We start from the raw sequence: 9,505 nt of genomic DNA on the forward strand, positions 1-9,505 counted from the left end.
ATTCCAGTGCCTTCTCCTGGATTCCGACATTGCTGAGGCGCTGCACTAGGGTGCGGTGGCAGACAGTGTCGAAGGCCGCGGAGAGGTCTAAGAGGATGAGGGCCGCTGTTTCTCCGTTGTCCATCAGGGCTCGGATGTCGTCGGTGGCGGCGATGAGGACGGTCTTGGTGCTGTGGTTGGCTCGGAAGCCGGACTGTGAGGGGTCGAGGGATCCGTTCGTCTCGAGGAAGGCGGCCAGCTGTTTGTTGACGGTCTTCTCGATGACTTTGGCTGGAAACGGGAGTAGCGAGATGGGGCGGTAATTCTTGAGTTCGGTGGGGTCTGCTGTAGGTTTCTTGAGTAGAGCGCTGAGTTCGGCGTGCTTCCAGCTCTTGGGGAAGGTGGCGGTGTTGAAGGAGGTGTTGATAATGTCCCGCAGGTGGGGTGCGATGACAGCGTCGGCCTTGTTGAAGATGTGGTGAGGGCAGGGGTCGGTCGGAGATCCGGAGTGGACGGAGTTCATCATGCGGACGGTGTCTTCGGTGCTGATCGGAGTCCAGGTTCGGAGGGTGGTGGTGGGCGGCGTTGCTGTGGTCGTGGCGTGCGTCAGTTGAGTGCTGAAGCTGTTGTGTATGTCCGCGATCTTGTTGTGCAAGTAGGAGGCGAGGGAGTTGCAGAGGTCTTGCGAAGGGGTGATGTCGTTGTTTCCGGCGTTAGGGTTGGAGAGCTCTTTCACGATGTTGAAGAGTTCCTTGCAGTTGTGTGCGTTGTCGTCCAGCCGGTCCTTGAATGCAGTTTTCTTGGCGGCGCGGATCAGTTGGTGGTGCTTCCGGGTGGCGAGCTTGAGGGTGGTCATGTTGTCCGGTGTAGGTTCCTTTCTCCAGACTTTCTCGAGGGCTCGGCAGTTCTTCTTGGAGCTCTTGAGTTCGTCGGTGAACCATGGGGCTTTCTTGCTGCCGGGTCTGCTGGGCGGGGTCCTCAGAGGGGCGAGTTCGTCCGCGCAGTTGCTGATCCACTTCGTGAGGTTTTCGGCGGCCTGGCTGGGGTTCGCTGAGCTGGCAGGAGGGTGCTGGCTCAGGGAGGCGGCGAGCTGGTCGACGGTGATCTTGTTCCAGCTTCTACGGGCAACCTGTTGCTGGTGGTGGTGGATCGTCGTTCTTTCGAAGGTGAAGTGGACGCAGCTGTGGTCCGTCCAGTGGAGTTCTGTGGCGTGGCTGAAGGCGATGTCTTTGCTGGATGAGAAGACGGCGTCTAGTGTGTGTCCGGCGAGGTGGGTGGGGGTGCTCACCAGTTGCTTGAGTCCAAGGTTGGCGAGGTTGTCGAGCAGGGTGCTGGTGTTGCGGTCGTTGTTGTTCTCCAGGTGGAAGTTGAGGTCCCCCAGGAGGATGTAGTCAGCGGAGGGGAGGGCATGCGGGCTGACGAAGTCGGCGATGTCCTCGCTGAATTGAGTGCGTGGTCCCGGGGGTCGGTAGATCAGGGTGCCTCTGAGGGTGGTCTTCGGGTCGGTGTGGATCTGGAAATGCAGGTGTTCGGCGGTGGTTAGGGTGTTGTCGGTGCTAGTCGTGATACGGATGGTGTTCCTGTGGATGATGGCGATGCCTCCTCCCATCTGGTTGGCGGTGCGGTCCCTCCGGGTGATCTTGTAGCCCTCTGGGATGGCGATGGCGATGTCGGGCGCTGAAGAGGCGTTCATCCAGGTCTCCGTGAGGAAGGCGACGTCAGGGGCTCTGGTGTCTAGGAGGTTCCAGAGTTCGATGGCGTGTCTGCGGACGGAGCGGGTGTTGAGCAGGATGCACTTGAGGTGGTAGCTGCTGGTGTTCGGCTTGGCAGGTGCTGGTGCCGGGCAGGTCCGGATGCAGGTGAACTTGCAGGCGTGGCAGCTGAAGGGTCCGTGGGAGCGTCGTGGGGTGGCTTGGTAGCATCCTGGGATTCGGCCGGTGTTGAGTGCGATGAGGGTGGCGGCGGTGTATGTCAGGCGGGTTGGCCGGGGTGTCCCATGAAGTCTGTTGAGTGCTGCAGTGTCAGCGACCAGAAAGGACCCAACAAGCCTTGGCAACGGCAAGTCCCAGGAAATCAGAGAAAGGACTGCGGTGCAGACAAGCAAGGTCTGATGGACTCACCCAGCAAGGGTAAGTAAGCACAAGTCTGGAGCAACCAGAAAAGTACAAGTAGAAGTGGATTTGCCTTCATGGAGACCTGCTACCCAACAGGCTAGTGATCGCGAAGGTGCCTCAAGCGGTCGCACTTGGAGCTGACCCACGGGTCACTCTTAGAGTGGAGGCCAACAATCTTCAGTGCAGGAGGTGTTCAAGGCTGGGGCTACTAGGAGCCCAAAGCACAACTTAGAGGATGACCATGAAGGTGCTGTTGCTGCAAAAGTTTACGGTATCCAGGGGTCATGGTTCCACGTTACCCAAGATAGCCACGGGCCTCAGCTTTGCTGTGGACTCAGGGTAGCCTCTGAGAAGGCTTGAAATTTATCTCTGGTGATGCAGAGACTTCGGTGTCTAGCGGGAGCTTCAGTAATGTAGACCAGTCAGTTGCTTCTTTGGTGCCTGCCAAGCAGGGGAGTCACTCATTGACCCCAGGGGAGATTTCTTCCATCTTCTAGTCGTGATAGAAAGTCGAAGGTCCAGGATATATGTTTCAGAGGTTCGTCCAGGGTAATCTAAAGTCCTAGGGAAGGGATTCCTATACTTATACTAAGTTTAGCGGATGGACTACCTCTAAGGCTCCACCTATGGGTGGGCCTGGGGTGGGGGTGGTTACACCCCTTCCCCTTTGTCCAGTTTCACACAGAGCAGGGGCTCTGTGCCCCTGCAACCTGTTTGAACCGGGCTATGCACAGGGACACCTTGTGTGCCCCAGGCAGTGTCTCAAAAGCATTCACTGAATGCACCCACACTGCCCCAATACACATCAGCCTGTCTGGGGAGGTGGTTACACCTCCCTGTGACAGGAAACCTATTGTCCAGGCCTCCCCTGCCGGATTTTTCCCCAGCAGCAGGAGGCCAGAACCATGTCTGTGGCAGTGGCATCCATTTTGTGATGCCAGGGCTTTGAAAGGTTTTAACCGGGTTAAACCAGTGTGAACATGTCTCTCCCTCTAGAAGGGTGGAATGCTACCCCCGCCGCCAGGACTGGCGGGGGGGGGGTAGTATTCAAAAGCGTTTGACACCAAACACGACATGTTTTGATGCAGCCATTCCAAAGTTGGCATTTACCGCGAGGTTATAATCCACTTAAGAGTATATGGTATGGCTGTATCACAGAGCAGCCATAAGGAAGTATTTCCAAATGCTGCAGAGGGTCTCAGGTCATGCTTGGGCACCCTCTCACATAAAACCAAGCACTCTGCCTTCAGGATTGTCAAGGCCTGCCATAGGAGTGACTTATAGGTTTATATGTGTCTGTATAAGGTAGTGATATAGGTAGCCTATACCACAGTAAGGGGTGTAAGCACACCCTTACCCAGATTGCAGTAGCAGACCTGTGGTGTCATTTTGGAGTGCTTCCCAGGGGTGGCATAATACATGCTGCAGCCCCTGGTAGGCCTCTGAGGTACCTATGCCCTAGGTACATAGTATACCATATAATAGGGGCTTATAAGGCACTCCAGAATCCAATTAGATATGTACCTAATGTACATGGAAACCATTTTAGAGAGGAAGCAGCTAGGCTGTGGTCCTGATTAGCAGGGCCAAAGCCAGACTAAAGTCGAAAAACAGTGAAACACCAGCAAAAAGTGGGGGTACCCATGTGAAGCAGATCCTACTCTCCTACACTGTGTGCGGAACGGAATTTGTTGCCCACCCTTAAAAATCAGCACATTCATTCGCTTAGGATTGTGTATGTATACAGTGGTACGTATGTCCATGCTAGTTGAAGTAACATTGTACATATTGCTTATTATGGAGTTTGAAGGCGTTACCTGAAGTAAGCCTCACAAACTTTATTCAAAATGATTTAGATAAAGGTAACCTGTGGCAGACTGTGCATTGTTCTGACTCATGGGCCCTACATGCAGGTGCTCCAGATAGGCATGTTGCCAATGACTCTGTTCAAGTAGATCTAAGGATACATGCAAGTAGGTTTGTTAAATGTTTGCTTAGGTTTACCTCCTGTCTGTCAACTATGTTGCATCCAACCAAGTTCTCTTGTCATTTCAGTATCCACCCAGTCAAGTGGAGGAGAGAGGACCCTGGATTCTGAGAAAGCAGCAGGCCCAAGTGGGTCTGTTCGGGACTCTGATACAGACGGACCCAGTGATAAGAGGGTAATGGGAGTGCCACAGGGGACACAGATGACATGTCCACATCCTTTGAGTTGGGGTCCAGTGGCTACTCCCTGGTGGTGGCCACTGGCCCCCTGCCGCTTACGAACCAGTTCTTGGCCTGCCCTCTCAAGAGGAGAGGTGTCCCCTCATCTCCACACACCTCTGTCCCTGCGCCTGTGCCCCCAGCTGCCCTTGTTAAGGTAGCCATTGACCTCCTGAAACACATCTCTGTTGGACAGACTGCACTTTTGAATTTTATTCAGGGTCTGGACAGCTAACATGCTCAGATGGCTGCCTACCTGGGTGGCAGTCATAGTGTTATATGTACCCTACAGGGATGACATCAGGCTCTGGCCTCCTCAACAACAGCAGCATTATACCCACCCCAGCCTTCACCCACACATCCTTCTTCTTACCCATCCCCAATCCAAACACCTATGCCTGTACTTGTCCAAAGCACACACATACCTGTCCATGTATGCACTCAGACAGACACATATAGCACACAACAGCCATCCCCACCCCTGTCCGCAACCCACCACACATGAACCCAGACAGCCATCTCCACCACCATCCCCCACCCAACACACATGCACCCACATCACAGACCTTCCGCCCAAGCCCATTTCCTCTTGTGTGTTGGACTTTGTCCTGTTGGAAACTTCCCTTCCACGCCCCCACCCAGGCCTGCCTTTAGCATCCCAATCCCATATAGTAACACAAACAGACCCACCACTTAAAAACCCGCCCACAGAAAGAGAAGGAGAAAATCCAGTCCCCAGGAAGAAGAAGGTCCCTTCCAAGGCAAAGTCCACCCCACCCAAACCCAAACCCCGCCTCCCACATCTCACTCTCCCTCTGCCAAAAAAAACGTAAATATATTTCCTGCCAAACCCTAGTTGGTCCCTCCCATATGGAAACCTTGAGGTGCCTAGCTTGCCTACCCTCCTGAGGAGGTAATCACAGGCAGTGTTTAATAGGCAAGTTTGTTGGCAGACCTGCTTGTCAAATCCCACCTTAAATGTAAATATATGGACTGGTCAAAGGCCTTCAGACTTGTACATAGTTCAGTCACTGTAACTTTAAATAGATAATTTCCATTTCAGAATAAACTTTTCATGCCATTGTTTATGTTATACATGTATAGGTGTCATGTGCTTTAGGATATCTGGTGACATGTACTGATCCTACATGTGGAGAGATCTTGCTTTAGGTGCGGTAGTTGTGTTGCATTCCTTGTCATCGGAAGTTGGATGCATGTGGTCTACAGTACCAGGGATGTATCTGTTGCTAGACATGGACTGAACTGGAAAGCCTCCTGGTGGAAATGCGTGCTGCTCATTACCGCTGTTTAGCACTTCAAGCCAGCATTATTTTCACATTGTCGTGTAGTGGACATGTTGAAGATGTGTGTTGCGACTAGGCCTGGGCGGTAAATTCCGTTCCGCTCGCGGAATTTGCGGAATTTCGGTAATTTCGCGTTCCGCGGATTACGCAAAATTGCCCAAAATTCTGCTTTCCGCGACTTCTTGTTTTTCTTGTTCGCGTTCTCAAAATGCGTGTTCGCGAGATATTTCTCCCCGAGCACGCAAACAGCAACTGTGAACAGGAAAAAAGCATTGCGAACATGCAATTCCGCGTGTTCGCGGAATTTCTGCATGTTCGCGGAGATTTTTTACCGTTTCGCGGAGATTTGCATAACGCGATTACGCAAATTCCGCCCACCTCTAGTTGCGACTAACTTGCATCAGCTCACTTGGATGTATTGATGTAGGTGTTTGGGTGATAGGGCACATGCGTAAATTTCTCCACATATGTGTTTTGCCCTTTCTCTGGATCACTCTCCATGTTCCATGAAGGCAAATACCGCAATGTTTGCTGAGCCTAACTACAGTTCTTAATATCCTTTTTGTGCATGTCTGTAAATGATGTTCAGATGTGTCCACTCTGAGTGAGCAACCCACTACTGCAGGACACATGGTGTCTTTCAGCAATGTGCAACGCTGATGGTGAACCTAGTCCTCAATGCAGTCAGTGACCTACATGTTGCAATGAGTGGCGTCATGACATAGAAATTTCATGTATTGGTGACATGTATGTTGACATGAGTCATTTACTTGAGGAGGCTGTCAGTATTTGAAATGGAGGGTGGGACTCGCAGTCTAGTAAATGATCTAGGCATACCACATGTTTGCGCTACATATGTATAGTCAAGGATGTGAGTGTCAGCTGTAAAATCAGTGCTGTGAGAGTCAAATATACATAGTGTGCACAGACAGTCCAGCAATATGCAGTTACACTACACATGCTTTTTTCACTGTGTGCCTACTTACGGATGAGTTGTTGGGGACGTCATTTGCATTGGAATAGACATCAGTGTATGGAACAGATTTTCAAAAGGAACTCATTCAACACTATCGGTGTACAAGTGGGGACATGGCTGAAGGCATTGTGTCACTGTAGGTATCATGAGGTATACTCTGTGGACGACTGACAAGATGACGCAGGCCTGGTCGCACTTTTAGTACATTTGTTTTTCAAATCCCGCCAGTGGAAGTTCACCGTGCAGTAGGCGGTCTTGACCACGGAAAGCACTTCCTTTAAATGGCATTAGTTGTATTCAATCTCGCGGTCCTATGGTGGTCACCATGCATGACGTGTGGCAACTATGTGGCGTATATGCAAGTAAACGTGCCCATACCTCTTAACTTGCCTACTGCCTCACTGTCATCAAGACCTCCTCAACTGAAGCTACTGTTTTCCTTCTCTGTGAACCATCATGTCCTGTGCAAAAGGGTTGAGGGCCCCAGCCTTCTATCCTGGAGAACTGGAGACATTGGTAGAAGAGGTGCTCCCTCTGTATGGACAACTCTATGGCTCAGCAGAGGAGCAGGTAGGAACCTAACGTTGGCCATTTAATTTGTTGTTCTGCATGACTTCCTGTGTCTGGGTCTATGACGTTGCTCATGTGTGCTGTGTGCCATGTGATATGTGAGATGGTGTACCTGGGTAAGATAGTTACAGAACTTTTGAATTTGGCATAGGTGGTCATATTTCTGATAGTTGGTGTCCATTGCCTCAGTGTTTGTGCTGTGTATTTATCCTGTGATGTTAAGGTGGGGATGAGGTGAGGCATATGTAAAGATGAAATAATGACACATGATCAAGCAGTGCTGTTAACACCATGTAAATGAGACCACCTACATGACACTGGTTACCTTACTAGGCTTGAGATACATACAAGGGGACACATGCACCTGTATGCAGTCTGTGTACTCACAAAATCTTGGGTATCTGTTTTTCTGTTTTACACTGGGTGCATGTGGCAAGTTTTGCTGCCTCTTGTTGCACATAGTATTCACATGACAGAGGTAGGGAGACACCGTCACTGTGGCATTAGCATGTCAGTCCATTGTTACTCCATGGGTTATGTGTTTGTTCTGCATTTCACCAATCTCACTCCCTTCCCATACTGTATAGTGTAGTTTAGTAGGCTCCCACAAGTAGTGACGTTTGGTGCTGGACAGGTAAAAGCTGTGACCCATTTCTTTGTTTGGCCCTTCCCATACTACTCTCTCTATACCTTGTGTGCATGTTTTACAATAGGTTAGTTGAATGTTGGCAGCCCCTGATCAGGGGCTTGTCTCTGTTGTCCCACACTGTGATAATATGTTTTGGGAGTGATTCCACCTGTGATCTTCCTATGGTGTCTTTTTTCTGTTATTATGGCAGAGGAATTTCTGGTTGAGTACTCATGTCACTTGTTTGACGGTACTTGGACTAGGCCATGTCTGCCCTCCAACACTTGTTGAGTTTAGCATCTTGTCCTGAGTTATGCTTTGTAGATGACTTTGGTGATTTATGTATGTGTCTTCCCTGTGACAGTGGAAGTGGTGGCAGAGGGTATGTACTGTGCACGTATTGGTAAGCACACAGATTCTAACACACTTTTCTTGAACACTCTTTAAGAGGTCCACATGGCCAGAGCATAACAGAGTATCTCCTGACAGTATTACATATGCAAGTCCTCACATTGTGGCCTTTGTTTTTCAGACATGATTGTGCTCACCACTGTCATGCTGCATGTGGCATGTGCTTGTTGTGTATGTTCCATATGTTGACATGGTGTGTAGAGACATCTCCAGGTGGCTTCATTATAATTGGCTGTGTGTGGTATTATGTGTGCCTCTGTAATTCAAGCAGACTACATTTGTGTACTGGCAGAGTTGTTAGACGGTAGTGATTAATATGAGAGTCTGGATGCCTCATGCAGTGGTGGTATTCATGTGAGGCCTACTCGTGTAGATTGTGAAGAGTTGCCACATCCTTGTGCTTGCGGTCAGCAATAGTTGTGTGTGATTCCAACATTATACCGTGATCTTGTCTTGCTTGATGTGTTGTCTCTATACAGGTCAATGCCCATCAGAAGCAATCATTGTGGAAAGCCATCACCCAGAAAGTAGGGGCCCTGGGAGTCCATCCCCAGTGCAGCGTCCACAGTCGTAAGAGGTGCAGAAACCCTGCTGGGAAGTTCCTCCTTACACCGAAGGGGCACGCGCTGGACCCTGACTCCCCTGATGGTCCATATTCTGCTGGTGCCCTACCCATAGCTAGATGGGCACTTGAGAGCACACCAGCAGCTTGGAGAGGGTAAGTATTGTGCATGCTCTGCCGTTGTGCTCTTGCATTTTTCTCCTTTTACAGGTGGAACATTCTAAACAAAGGATAAGAGTGACTCATATTTCAAAGCTGATAATTGTTGTACCATGGGTGTCTTCATTTTGCACATGATGTTTGTGTTGGGTTCTAGATTCACAGGTGATGAAGGGACATCAGAGTGTAAGAGAAACATGACTTGGTAATGTAGCATGATGTCTACAAATGTGTAAAGTTGTGTGTGACTGATGTCCACCAAGGATACTTTACTCCTTTGTGTAATGAGAGTTGTTCCTCAAATGATATGTGCCATTTCCACTCAAGTTCTCACATGTGCCATAGTTGACAATGGGAAGCAGATATATTTCCTAATTTGGGCTTTGAAATGGTGGTCATGTTTGACATTGTGGGATGTGCATTCATACTAGTGCCATGTGTTTTGCTGTTTACATGATTGTATGTGTACCTTGTGATTTTATGTTTGCTTTCTTCTGGCCACATACATGTTCAATGGTAAGGGCCTATACATGTATGTTGATAATGACAGTGATTGGCCTTTGCATGTGTTGTTAAATGTGGCAAGGGCAATGTTGA

Source organism: Triturus cristatus, chromosome 3_2 (genome assembly GCF_964204655.1).
Source record: "Triturus cristatus chromosome 3_2, aTriCri1.1, whole genome shotgun sequence".
NCBI lineage: Eukaryota > Metazoa > Chordata > Amphibia > Caudata > Salamandridae > Triturus > Triturus cristatus.